The sequence below is a fragment of the Leucoraja erinacea genome, chromosome 3, assembly GCF_028641065.1.
Source record: "Leucoraja erinacea ecotype New England chromosome 3, Leri_hhj_1, whole genome shotgun sequence".
Taxonomy (NCBI): Eukaryota; Metazoa; Chordata; class Chondrichthyes; order Rajiformes; family Rajidae; genus Leucoraja; species Leucoraja erinaceus.
Genome location: NC_073379.1, coordinates 99590545 through 99604710, shown reverse-complemented (window position 1 = coordinate 99604710; position 14166 = coordinate 99590545). Strand labels below are relative to the sequence as shown.

Here is a 14166-nt window from a genome sequence, read left to right as displayed (position 1 = left end):
TTGCCATAGAGGGAGTACAGAGAAGGTTAACGAGACTGATTCCTGGGATGTCAGGACTTTCATATGAAGAAAGACTGGATAGACTCGGCTTGTACTCGCTAGAATTTAGAAGATTGAGGGGGGATCTTATAGAAATGTACGCAATTTTTAAAGGGTTGGACAGGCTAGATGCAGGAAGATTGTTCCCATTGTTGGGGAAGTCCAGAACAAGGTGTCACAGTTTAAGGATAAGGGGGAAATCTTTTAGGACCGAGATGAGAAAAAAAAATTCACATAGAGAGTAGTGATTCTCTGGAATTCTCTGCCACAGAAGGTAGTTGAGGCCAGTTCATTGGCTATATTTAAGAGGGAGTTAGATGTGGCCCTTGTGGCTAAAGGGATCAGGGGGTATGGAGAAAGGCAGGTACGGGATACTGAGTTGGATGATCAGCCATGATCATATTGAATGGCGGTGCAGGCTCGAAGGGCCGAATGGGCTACTCCTTCACCTATTTTCTATGTTTCTATGTTTCCCGCTCCTCACCCTTCTCCCTCTCCCACCCATCCCTCTCTCCCCCACCCCCTTCCCTCTCTCCCCCACCCCCTTCCCCTCAGTCCCCTCTCCACCACTCTCCCCCTCTCCCCTACCCCTCCCTCCCCACTCTTCCCCTAACCCCACCCCTTTCCATCCCCCACCCCTCTCTCAACCCCTCCCTTCCCCCTCCCTCCCCTCTCTCTCCCCCCCCACCCCTTCCCCCACCCCTCTGACCCTCCCCACTCTTCCACCTCTCCCCCTCCTACTATCCCACCCCCACTCTTCCCCCCCCTCTCCCCACCCCCCCCCTCCCCCTCCCTCCACACTCTTCACCCTCCCTCCACACCTTTCTCTTCTCCCTCCCCCAACCACTCCCCTCCTACTCTCTGTCCCCATCTCCCTCCCCCCACACCTCTCTCTCCTCCCCATCCCCCACCCCTCTCTGCTCTCCCTCTCCTCTCCTCCCCTCCTCCTCCCACCCCCTCCCTTTCTTCCCCCCCCCCCCATTTCCCTCTCTCTCCCACCCCTTCCCTCTCTCCCCACCACCCTTCCCCCTCCACACTCTTTCCCCTCCCCTACACTCTCCCTCCTCCTCTCCCCCTACCCCCCACACATCTCTTCCCCGCCCCTCTCTCCTCCCCCTCACCCTTCTCCCTTCCTTCTCCCCCGCCATCCTCTCTTTCCCACTCCCATTCCCCCTCTCTATCCCACCCCCTCACCTCTCTTCCCCTGGCCCCTTCCCCTCTGTACCTCTTCCACCACCACTCCCCCTTACCCCCACCCTCCCATCTCACTGTCCCACCCCCTCACTCTCCCCCTCCCTCCCCCCCCCCCTCCCCTACCCCTCTGTCCCCTCCATCACTCCCCTACCCCCTCCCCCCCTCCCCACTTCTCCAACTTCTCCCCTCTCCCCCTTCCCTATCCCTCTCCCTCCCCACTCTTTCCCTCTCTCCCTCACCCCTCTCCCCTCCCTCCCTCCTCACCTCTCCCCAACCCCCTCTCTCACCCCTTATCCCCCCACTCTCCTTTCCCCCCATCGTCCCGTTTCCCCTCCTCCCTCGCCCCCCTCTTCTCTCCCCTCCTCCCCCCACATGTGGTTTGGGGGGGGGTTAATCATGTCTCCAGCCCCCCCTGCCCCCCGGCAAACGCCGTTGGGGAAACAGACCCAACGGGTCTGCACTTGGTCTAGTAAACAGATAAAATGCAATAGGCTGTTATTGTTCAGAGTTTGTAGTTTGGTGATGGACCCTCCAACACCTCCAGTTTAAATTCCATTTAGAATATTTTTGGAGAACCAGGAAACCCCCCTCCTTCTCAGCCGTGGTTATACCTTTGTGCAGGGGGAGAATGTGCTGGCCGCAGCAGTGCGCATGTGCAAGGCGACTGGCCATGCCGGCGGATGAGGAGCAAGCGGAGTGCGGAGACCCGGAGGCCCGGACATGGAAACAGATAGCGGGCAGAGACGTAGAGTGACAGACATAGAGAGATGGGCCCGCTCAGAGTTTAACGGCAGGTGTCCTGGGTGCTTGCCAAGCTGGGCAAAATGACACAACTTTTAGGTTGCCCGGCGGGACGTTAGGTGGCCATTGGCACCCGGGCAACCATTAAGATCGAGTCCTGGCAATGATCTTCAACTGAGACATGCCTTTTGATAAGAATTTAGGTTGTATTGAAATAATCTACTGCATAGATGTGATTAACATTGTTTTACATTTATTATATTCAGATTTTATTCCTATTCCGGAGTTGTGAAAGTGACTGAAGACTGGCCTCTGTAATGGTGGTAATCTCTGGAGGAATGATCACCACTAGGCACTGCTGGCTGGACATAGTTGTAAATGCTTCAACATTGTCATCAGCACTTACTTTTCCCTGCCATTGTTGAGCATGATCAGTCTGAAGAAGGGTCTTGACCCGAAACGTCACCCATTTCCTCTCTCCAGAGATGCTGCCTGTCCCACTGAGTTACTCCAGTATTTTGTTCTATCTTTAATTAAACCAGCATCTGCAATTCTTTCCTACACATTGTTGAGCATGTGTTGTACCAGAGCTGCTGTCTCCTGTTAATTGTTTAAATTGACCACCACCATCTTGATGTGTCAAGGCTACAGTGCATTTGCTGATATGTTGATTGTGGGATCACTTGGTTCTACCCATTCCTGCTCTCCTGAGATGCTGCCTGTCCTGCTGACTTACCCCAGCATTTTGTTTCTAACTTCTGTCGATTGCATGTTGTTTTGTTATCAGTGCTTCAGCTTCAACTCTGGATACATTTTTTAGAATTCTGTAATCACGCCTTTCTGCACTGCTTACTGAATCGGGGGGCAATTTTAACAATGAAGTGAGATGTATGTCCATTGATTGAAATATACAGCATGGAAATAGGCTCTTCGGGCCCACCCAGTCCAGGTCGACCAGCGATCCACTGTTCACATTAGTTCTATGTTTCCCACTTTTGCCACCAATCCCTACACACTAGGGGCAATTCTAACCCCCAAGATCTAATTAACCCCCGTGCCTTTAGGATGTAATGAATGAATGAATTAATAAGTAAATAAACCTACACAGTCACATGAAGAACATGCAAACTCCACACAGAAAGCACCTAAGGGCAGATTTGAACCCAGATCTCTGGCATTGCGAGGCAGTGCCTCACTGTACAGGTCATCTATACAGCACTGAAATAGGCTCTTTTGTCCAGCTTGTCAATATGGGCCAAGTTACCAAACCAAACTCATCCCAATTGCCCAATTGCCTGCCCTTGGCTGAAATCTCTCCAAACATTTCTTATCCATGTACCTAAAAATCCATGCACAAAAAACATTTTAAATAGTTTGCAGGTCAAGTGGCATGTGTAGACAGTAGCAGAGTTAACATTGCATTACCACCACCACATTGTCATTCAGTTTCTGCTGGTCTCCAGCTGAAAGCAGAACTTCCTTCATTTTTTCTCGCCAAGCTTCCCTTCTCTCTCAGCAACTTAACGTTTATTTCACTTTTGACTTCTCCCAACTCTGAAGAAGGGTCATTGATGAGGAATATCGGATGGTAGCAGACTCCAAGAATTTGCAGCATTTTTAGTTCTTTTTTATTTCAGATTTTGTTAGTTTGCCTTTGGGTAAAAGTTGCCTTCAATGTCTTTCTGAACATTTTCCAGGCAGTTGGGGGGGAGGGGGGGGGGGAATAGGGGTCGGGGGCTGGCCGGGGGTAGGGGGAACCCGTTTTAGTCACTTACCTCGATGGAGATGCGATTTTTTTTCCGTGTCACATCTCCGTCCCCAGCTGCAGTCTAATAACTGGATTAGTGCGGCCTTTCCCGGAGACCGGTCCGGAGCTTCAAGCCGTAAATGCTGCGCAGACTTACCATCGTGGAGCGGGCGATCCTTTACCGAGGATCGCTGTAGAAATGCTCCGACTCGGGGCCTGTGAACTTTTAACACCGTCAAGCCACGGCCGATTTGGGAGCTCCATGCTCGCAAGTGTTATGACCCGTTCCGACGCTGGAGTTTCGATCATCCCGACGAGAGGGCCTGGACATTGGGCCATTGGCAACGGCCCCATTCAAAAGCCATGACCACGGGTGAACAAAGAGGAAGATGACTGAACTTTATTGCCTTCCATCACAGTGAGGAATTTTGATTCCATTGTGGTGAATGTTTATGTTAAACTTATTGTGTATTGCGTTCTTTTTACTTGTATGGCCGTATGGTAACTCAAATATCACTGTACCTTAATTGGTGCACGTGACAATAAACTTAATAAACAATTGAACTTGAACTAACTCTCTTGAAAGCATCCAGAGAATTGGCCTCCACCGCCTTCTGAGGCAGAGAATTCCGCAGATTCACAACTCTTGGGGTGAAAAAGTTTTTCCTCAACCGTTCAAAATGGCCAACCCCTTATTCTTAAACTGTGGCCCCAGGTTCTGGACTCCCACAACATCGGGAACATGTTTCCTGCCTCTTACGTGCCCAATCCCTTAATAATCTTATAGGTCTCAATAAGATCCCCTCTCGTCCTTCTAAATTCCAGTGTGTACAAGCCCAGTCACTCCATTCTTTCAACATATGGCAGTCCCACCATCCCGGGAATTAACCTCGTGAACCTATGCTGCACTGCCTCAATAGCAAAAATATCCTTCCTCAAATTTGGAGACCAAAACTGCACACAATACTCCTGGTGTGGTCTCACTAGGGCCCTGTACAACTGCAGATGGACCTCTTTGTTCCTATACTCCACTCCTCTTGTTATGAAGGCCAACGTGCCATTAGCTTTCTTCATTGCCTGCTGCACCAGCATGCTTACTTTCAGTGACTGATGAACAAGGACACCCACATCACGTTGTACTTCCCCTTTTCCTAACTTGACACCATTCAGATAATAATCTGCCTTCCTGTTCTTGCCACCAAAGTGGATAACCTTACATTTGCAAGGCTGCGTACTCTCCCCTCTACACCAATGACTGGACCTCCACTGATTCCTCTGTCAAGCTTCGCAAGTTTGCGGATGACACAACCCTGATTGGACTGATCCAGGATGGGGAGGAATCTGCCTACAGACAGGAAGTGTCACAGCTGCTGTCCTGGTGCCATTGCAACAACCTGGAGCTCAATGCTCTTATAGACAGTGGAATTGAATAGACTCTTAGGAGAGCATCCAGAGAATTCCCCTCCACCCCACTTCTGAGACAGAGAATTCCGCACAGTCACATCTCTGGAGTATTTTACGTTCCTGCCACAATCTGCAAGGACTTTAATCTTAAACTGGGCCCTACCATCGACTCCACAGTCAAAAAAGCACAACAGAGGATGTACTTCCTGCAGCAGTTGAGAAAGCACAATTTGCCACAGGCAATGATGGTCCAATTCTACACGGCCATCGTAGAGTCTGTCCTCATCGTCTCTATCATGGTCTGGTTTGGCTCAGCCACCAAGCACGACATCCAGAGGCCGCAGCGAATCATCCGATCAGCTGAGAAGGTTATTGGCTGCAACCTTCCCTCCATTGACGAACTGTACACTGCAAACTCCAGAGTGTACAAGCCCAGCCACTCCATTCTCTCAGCATATGACATTCCCACCATCCCGGGATTTGACCTTGTAAACCTACGCTGCACTCCCTCAATAGCAAGAATGTCCTTCCTCAAATTAGGGGACCAAAACTGCACACAAAACTCCAGATGTAGTCTCACTAGGGCCCTATACAATCGCAGAAGGACCTCTTTGCTCCTATACTCAACTCCTCTTGTTATAAAGGCCAACATGCCATTCGCTTTCTTCACTGCCTGCTGTACCTGCATGCTTACTTTCATTGACTGATGAACAAGGACCCCCAGATCCCACTGTACTTTCCCTTTTCCCAACTTGACACCATTTAGTTAATAATCTGCCTTCCTGTTTTTGTTACCAAAGTGGATAACCTCACATTTATCCACATTAAACTGCATCTGCCATGAATCTGCCCACTCACCCAACCAGTCCAAGTCACCCTACATTCTCGTAGCCTCCTTTTGCTCTGGTATTTTATTTAATTCACATGTTTAATCAATAATGTTTTATTATTAATGTTTAATGGTTAACATGAATCATTCCTAACTCACTGTATGTCATGTTGTCACTGACATGTTGTCACTGACAACATGACATACAGTTGCGGAGCAACCAATACTTGGTGGCGGAGCACCAAGGCAAATTCCTTGTATGTGAATACTTGGCCAACAAACTTAATCATTCATTCAATCATTATCCACATTAAACTGCATCTGCCATGCATCTGCCCACTCACCCAATCTGTCCAGGTTATCCTGCATCCTCCTAGTATTTTCCTCACAGTTCACACAGCCACCCAGCTTTGTGTCATCTGCAAATTTGCTAATGTTACTTTTAATCCCTTTATCTAAATAATTCGGAGGTTGAGAGCCAATATAAATCACAGATCATTTGCTCACAGAAAGATACAGTATTCTCATGAAAAATCACAATGTTAACGCAAATGTTGGCAATTATTTTCAGTGTGGAATTATTGTTGTTCACGAGTTTCCAAAAGCCACGTTGATTTGAAAGTCAGCACCTTGTGTATTAGATTGGCCGCAAAGATTATGAAATAAGAATTGGTTCAGTTTAGACCCAAGCATCTTTTTCTCCTTGGGGACCTGGATCCATCCGGCCTGACTAGAATACTAATGACATTATGAATTCTCCTTTTCTGCTGAAAAGCTTTGCCTTGGGAAGTGGGAATGTGATAAATCAGTGTGATTGGCAACGCTGACATTTTACAGTGATAACGATAAAAATCCAGAAAACTATGGGGCAAAGAAATATCTATGCCTTACCGTCATTATTATAATATGTGATGGCATTATATTTCATTGCAATTTACATGAATCTAAAAAATAAAATGATATTAAATGTAAAATAAACAGGTTATTAATAGTACTCAATAATTATAATTTTAAGCACTATGGAAATGAGGGCCTCAATGCATTTTTGTGTAATTACTGTAAATTTCTGAGGATCATGTATCTTTATTTTGGACTAGAATTTTTTTTTACGGGAAAATTATCTCTATGCAAAACCTTTAAGCGGAGGAAGGGCAATTCTTGCAACCGTGCAACCGTTCCACTCTCTTCCAATGAACGGGTGTCAGATCTAACTCTTGTTCAACAGAAAGATTCCCCAACAATAATTATTGTTGAACTGCTGCAGATTTCACTCTACCATTTTCAGATGCAATTGGAAAACTGCCATTGAGAGCTGACCAGCAAGGTCAGAACTGCTGTGATCTTGATGGAGTCTGATACCTGTTGGCATTTAACCAGACAGAGGTCAGTGCAAAAGAAAGAAAACGTCTATATACCCTAGTGAGAACAAACAGACTATGGACCGACATCTACACCGCATCTGTGCCCAGGACGAGGTTTTCCATACCAGGCCATTTGAGGTGTCCTCATTCTTTAGGGAACGGGGGTTCCCCTTTTCCATTACAGATGTGGCTCTCACTGGGGTCTCCACCATATCCCGCAGCTCCGCTCTTACTCCCCCTCCCCCCTCTCGTAACAAGGACAGAGTCCTCCTTGTCATCACCTTCCACCCCATCAAATTCAAAGTCAAAGTAGCCTTTATTGTCATTCAGACCTTGCGGTCTGAACGAAATGTTGTTGCCTTGCAGTCCTACATATAGTAATAATGACAAAAACACACAATAAACACAAATTAACATCCACCTTAAACACAAATTAATATCAACCGTCACATACAATCCTTAAACATTTTCGCCACCTGCAAAGGAATCCCACTCCTGGCCATATCTTCCTATCTCCACCCCTTTCTGCTTTCCGCAGAGACCATTCCCTCTGTAACTCCCTGGTCAACTCGTCCCTTCCTACCCAAACCACCCCCTCCCCAGGTACTTTCCCCTGCAACCACAGGAGATGCAACACCTGTCCCTTTACCTCCCCCCTCGACTCCATCCAAGGACCCAAACAGTCTTTCCGGGTGAGGCAGAGGTTCACTTGCATCTCCTCCAACCTCATCTCCTGCATCCGCTGTTCCAGGTGTCAACTTCTCTACATCGGCGAAACCAAGTGCAGGATTGGCGGTCATTTCCCTGAACACCTCCGCTCAGTCAGTCTTAACCAAGCTGATCTCTCGGTGGCCCAGCACTACTTACTCCCCCTCCCATTCCCAATCTGACATTTCTGTCCTGAGCATCCTCCATTGTCAGAGTGAGGCCCAGTCCCACTAGTCCCACTGTCTTTCTTTCTTTGTCCGACCCGCTCCCCTGACATCAGTCTGAAGAAAGGTCTCGACCCAAAACATCGTCAATTACTTCTCTCCATAGATGCTGCCTCACCTGCTGAGTTTCTCCAGCATTGTGTCTCCCAGCATTTTGTGTATTTTTTTACTTTTAAAGTGAGGTCATTGTTGTCTTATAGTAATGGCTAGTTTTCACGGGGCGACTTGACGCAAGATGTAGCCAGAGTGGAGTGGTCGTGGTCTAGCACGATATCACACGATATAACGGGGGTAGAGTAAAGAATTCCCACGGTACTCGGCAATTCTGTCATTTGTGCGAGTGACTTGTCCGTCTCCCGATCTTTCCCGTTAATCGTGAATGAACATCGTGGACTGTAGTGTAGTTAATCACGTGGCACAAATGATGTTACTTTGTTGTCACACACTATATTGGTTTTTTTCAAGCTCTTTAATGAGCTGAAGAATAATCTGTGTTTTTTTAGACAAATGTTGTTTGGTGTGATGCACCTTCTCTCAATATGTGCAAGGTCGTCTTTTTATTTTGTCAAAAATGAAATAAACACTGTATCTCACATTGACCGTGATGATTGTGTTATTTTATGATCTACTGAGAGGTGAAACTTTCAGTCTGAAGAAGGCTCTCGACCCGAAACGCCACCCGTTCCTTCTCTCCAGAGATGCTGCCTTTCCCGCTGAGTTACTCCAAGCAACTGGTGTCTATCTTCAAAGGACTGACCAGGACTGCTTCTCTCTCTCCCTCCCTCCCTCTCACACAGGCATGACTGGAGGAACTCCACGGGCCAGGCAGCATTTACGGAGGGAAATGGACAGGCGACCCATTCTTCAGGCTGCCTTATGTCTCTCCCCCCCCCCCCTCACCCCAACTCCCCACCCACACACACAAATGCTGGAGAAACTCAGCGGGTGCAGCGGGGCCGAAACGTTGTCTATTTCCTTCGTTCCATAGATGCTGCTGCACCCGCGGAGTTTCTCCAGCATTCGCGTGTGTGGGTGGGAGTTGGGGGGGGGAGATAGACATAAGGCAGCCTGAAGAATGGGTCGCCTGTCCATTTCCCACTGTAAATGCTGCCTGGCCCGCGGAGTTCCTCCATTCATGCCTGTGTGAGAGGGAGGGAGGGAGAGAGAGAGAGAGAGAGAGAGAGGCACACACAAGGTGGATGCGAAATCTCACCTGCCTGTTTCAGTGACAGACACCCACCGCCAGTAAATGAAGACACCCCCATCTGTCTCCCCCTCCTCTCCCTCGACTCCCCCACCTTTCCCTCCCAACTCCAGTCCCGTCCCGACCCCCTGGGAAACTGAAGGTTTCCCGCTGTAATTAAAGAGTTCACACGGTAGACTGTAAAACTGGGACCCTGGTTCTGGACTCCCCCAACATCGGGAACATTCTTCCTCCATCTAGCCTGTCCAATCCCGTAGATACGATTAGACAGGTATCTAGTTATTTAATTCAATTAATGATTTCTATCGCCCAGCCTCTCATCTTTCAATCGGGTTCGGCCAGGAAGGAACTGCAGATGCTGGATTAAAACGAAGATAGACACACCATGTAGCTCAGCGGGACAAGCAGCATATCAGAAGGGTCTCGACCCGAAATGTCACCTATTCCTTCTCCCCAAAGATGCTGCCTGCTGTCAAACTCATTCTCTTTATACCGGCATCTGCTGTTCCTTCCGACACATACACAAGAAATAAGCAACTTTGCGGGCCGAAACGTTGCCTATTTCCTTCGTTCCATAGATGCTGCTGCACCCGCTGAGTTTCTCCAGCATTTGTGTGTGTGGGTGGGAGTTGGGGGGTAGAGAGATAAGGCAGCCTGAGGAAAGGCTCGCCTGTCAATTTCCCTCCGTAGATGCTGCCTGGCCCGCGGAGTTCCTCCAGTTAGAAACTGCTTTCAGACAAAAAGAGACACACTGAAATTAATGAAATGCTTGTTAGCTAGTTTTATTAGATTTGTTTGTAAATAGCAAACTGGCTTGATTCACTCTATCCAACTTCCGGGTTCACCGTTCGCAGGAGTTCCCACGGTAACCGCAAGAGTTACTACGGATATCGCACTGGCCACTACGTTCATAAAATGTTGCAATGCTCAACCACAAGTGCACAAGTCACTCTTGGACAAATTCAAACATGTTTGAATTTTCTCCCGAGTACCCAAGGTACACGATTACCTGCCGTTAGCGCCACGGTGGTCCACGAATGCCGTACTGTTACCGCACGAGGTTCCCACGATGTTAAACTCTGGTTACCTCTTGCGTCAAGTCGCCCCGTGAAAAGGGGGTTTAAATGCTTCAGCCAACTTACATACAGTGCATTCAGAAAGTATTCAGATCCCTTCACTTTCTCCACATTTTGTTACGTTACAGCCTTATTCTAAAATGGATTATTTTTTTTATTTTTTTTTACTCATCAACTACACACAATACCCAGGGCTTTCCCTTAACTTTTTTTCCCTGTTGCCAGCCGGGCAACCTCAGCAGCTTTTTAGGTTGCCAAATGACAGTTTAGGTGGTCATTTAAGACGGCTTCCATGACACGTGCGATAATGTGCTCGGACGAAGTGCGTAGTTACCAGTTGGAATTATGGTCAATAGAAACATAGAAACATAGAAAGTAGGTGCGAGAGCAGACCACCAGGTCCATCGAGCCCGCACCGCCATTCGCTCATGGCTGAACACTAAACAGACACACTTACCCACAAACAGTAGACACAAGACACAGAACACAAGACGCTACCCTCCCCTTTATACCGCTATCACCCCTCTCCACCCCAAGAACCTCGTGATCTCCTGGGGGAGGCAAAAAACCGGATAAAAACCCAGGTCCAATTCGGGAAAAAAAATCCGGGAAATTCCTCTCCGACCCCAATCTAGGCGATCGACACTTGTCCAGGAGATCACTCAGGTCTTACTATACTAACCATACCTAGGTCCATATCCCTGCCCTCTCCCCGTAGCCCCTTATCCCCTTGGCAGCTAAAAAAACATCTATTTTAGTCTTAAATATATTTAAAGTTTCTGCTTCCACTGCTCCCTGGGGCAGTGAATTCCATAAATTAACCACCCTCTGGGTGAAGAAGTTCTTCCTCATCTCAGTTTTAAAAGAGCCCCCCCTTATTCTGCAACTATGTCCCCTAGTTCTAGTTTCCCCGATCATTGGGAACATCCTCGGTGCATCCACCCGATCAAGGCCCCTCACGATCTTATATGTTTCAATGAGATCGCCTCTCATTCTTCTAAACTCCAAAGAGTAGAGTTCCAGCCTACTTAACCTTTCCTCATATGTCAATCCCCTCATTGCAGGAATTAATCTTGTAAACCTTCGCTGCACTGACTCCAGGGCTAGTACATCCTTTCTTAAGTATGGACCCCAGAACTGTACACAGTATTCCAAATGTGGTCTCACTAATACTGTGTACAGCTGCAGCAAGACCTCCGTGTTTTTATACTCAATCCCCCTAGCAATAAAGGCCAAAACTCCATTGGCCTTCCTGATTGCTTGCTGCACCTGCATACTAACTTTCAGTGATTCATGTACTAATACCCCTAGATCCCTTTGCGTTGCATTACAACGCAGCTCCTCCTCATTTAGAAAATAACTTGCCCTATCATTTTTTTTCCCAAAGTGAATGACTTCACATTTATTAGTATTAAATTTCATCTGCCAAGTTGTTGCCCACTCACCTAGCTTATCTATATCCTTTTGCAGACTCTTCCTATCCTCCTCATCCCCTACTTTTCCTCCCATTTTTGTATCGTCCGCAAATTTTGATATATTACACTTGGTTCCCTCCTCCAAATCATTTATATAAATTGTGAACAACTGGGGTCCCAGCACCGACCCTTGCGGAACCCCGCTAGTTACCGGTTGCCATCCCGAGTATGAACCATTTATCCCCACTCTCTGCTTCCTATTTGTTAGCCAATCCTCTACCCATGCTAATATATTACCCCCAATCCCATAATTTTTTATTTTTAGCAATAGTCTCTTATGTGGCACCTTGTCAAAAGCCTTTTGGAAGTCCAAGTATACCACATCCACCGGTTCCCCTTTATCCACTCGGGTTGTTACTTCCTCAAAGAATTCGAGCAGATTCGTTAAACAGGACTTCCCCTTCACAAAACCATGTTGGTTCTGTCCGATGAAGTCATGTTTATCCAAGTGCCCCGTTAGTGTTTCTTTAATAATTGTCTCTAACACTTTACCCACCACCGATGTTAGACTAACCGGTCTATAGTTACCCGCCTTCTGTTTACTTCCTTTTTTAAATATAGGTGTTACATTGGCCATTTTCCAATCCACTGGGACCGTTCCTGCCTCCAGGGAGTTTTGGAAAATTATCACCAATGCATCCACAATCCCCACCGCTATCTCCCTCAAGACCCTTGGATGTAATCCATCAGGCCCAGGGGATTTATCCTCCTTCAGTCTCATTAATTTCCCTAATACCACCTCCTTGGTGATCTTAATAGTATTAAGCTCCTCCATTCCTACCGCCCCCTGTTTATCCAGCGTTGGAATATTTTTTGTGTCTTCTATGGTGAAGACTGATACAAAATACTCGTTTAATGCCTTTGCCATTTCCATGTTCCCCACCAACAACTCTCCAGTCTCACCCTCCAATGGACCACCCTTATTTGTGCTTCAAATTAAGTCACAAACTAAACATATTCACCAATCAAGACATGATATATACCACAATGACAAGCAGCAAAATTACAATAAAGCATCTCATCTCTTTTTACACGTTGCAATGAATCCAATTTCTATTATCTCTTCCCACTTCCAAACAAATATCTGGTTGGATTATTCAGCGTATGATCAACCTTGGTGAGACCAAGTGCAGGCTTGGCGATCGCTCCGCACAACACCTCCACTCAGTTCACAATAACTAACCTGAGGCAGCAAGTCCACCAGCTGTGCTACTATATTTTATTTTCCAACACAAAAAAATTATACGTTGATAACTTTGGTTACTAAAAAAAAAAAGAAACTATCCATTTCTCTAAGTGACACTCTGTCCCCCTTTACAGCTACTGTATGTTTTAATTCAGTTTTAAGACTATGGGGCAGTACATTGGCCCTAAAGTTGCTGCCTAAAATTCCAGAGTCCTGGAATTGATCCTGAATATGGGTGCTGTCTGTATGGTGTTTGCTACTTTTCCCTTTGATCGCATGGGTTTTCACCGGGTGCTCTTGTTTCCTTCCACATTCCAAAGTTGTGCAGGAACCTTTTTCATACCCAACGCAAAACGTAATATTTTCCTTTTGTCCAGAGATTTGGTCTGACCTGTTGAGTTACTCCAGCTTTTTGTGTCTATCTTCAGTTTAATCTGCAGTTTGCATCTGCAGTTCCTTCCTACACACATGATATTATACGATAGAACTTTATTAATCCCAGAAGGGAAAGTGTGTGTGTGTGTGGTTATATTCATATAGAAATATACACTGTTTTGTTTTCTCGTTTATAACATTGTTGTGCTGCTGCAAGTAAGGATTTCATTGTTCTAACTGGGATGTGAGAGAATAAAACACTCTTGGCTTATGTCGCTAATGCGTGGGATAGAACTAGTGTATGGGTGATCGGTGGTCGGCTCGATGGGCCGAAGGGCCTGTTTCCACACTGTACCTTTAAATTGAACTAAAAACACTAAAACCAGAGGAAATCTAAAGAAGGGTCTCTACACGAAACGTCAACCAATTTCTTCTATCCAGAGATGCCGGCTGCCCAATTAAACTATCTTCACCCTACCATAGGCACCCAACCAGACGCAACTAAATTTTACGGTAGCTCTTTTATCCCAAGACCCCTTTTTTGTTTAAGTCCAAGTCAGGACTCAAGAGAGTTTTATTGTCATGTGTCCCAGATAGGACAAT

The 14166-nt window shown here is 46.8% G+C and overlaps 1 protein-coding gene across 1 annotated transcript in view; it reads left to right on the top strand.

Moving 5' to 3' along the window:
- The window catches only part of rgmb (repulsive guidance molecule BMP co-receptor b), a 244024-nt gene that overhangs the window by 50892 nt on the left and 178966 nt on the right, over positions 1-14166 (top strand). The gene's annotated exons all lie outside the window — the stretch shown is intronic.